We start from the raw sequence: 607 nt of genomic DNA on the forward strand, positions 1-607 counted from the left end.
GCTTATGTAGTTTCGAATTAATTCAATTCACAAGATTGCATTATCGGAGGATAACGATGTCATTGTTGTCCTGAGTAATTTTGGGACAATCATCTAACTGTCACTTGGAGGAATAAAGTGGAGGACTTAGGGTAGACGGTGAGGCAAACTTGTTCCAATAGCCCCTTCTCTCTGTCCAGGGCGTATAAGGGGTAAGTTTGGAGTGACACCTGAGCTCTGCACATCAATGTACATTTGCCTGCATCATACCTGGTACAACAGTTTTCATTGGACAGGAAAAGCAGCAATTTTGTTTACATTCTCGTTTTACATATGACCTGAATGGATTGGAGAATGAGGTCACTCTGACAGAAAATTCGAAACAAGGCATTGAACTAGTACCCTGAAAATACTTGTATGGAAAAAATACTTCTCAAAAAAATATTTTGGTAATTGTACCACGAAGAGAATTATTGTACTGAAGTGATGTAGCATGTTGTGTTGAGTGGTTCCTTGTCTGTAAGAGGCTTAGTTGTGCACGAGAGCACACACACGTAGCATGGTTTCCTGCAAGACTACGTAATTAGCCTCTCATCCCGAGCCTCACTGGGCGACTGAGGCACTGTCA

Source organism: Penaeus monodon, chromosome 21, assembly GCF_015228065.2.
Source record: "Penaeus monodon isolate SGIC_2016 chromosome 21, NSTDA_Pmon_1, whole genome shotgun sequence".
Classification (NCBI taxonomy): domain Eukaryota; kingdom Metazoa; phylum Arthropoda; class Malacostraca; order Decapoda; family Penaeidae; genus Penaeus; species Penaeus monodon.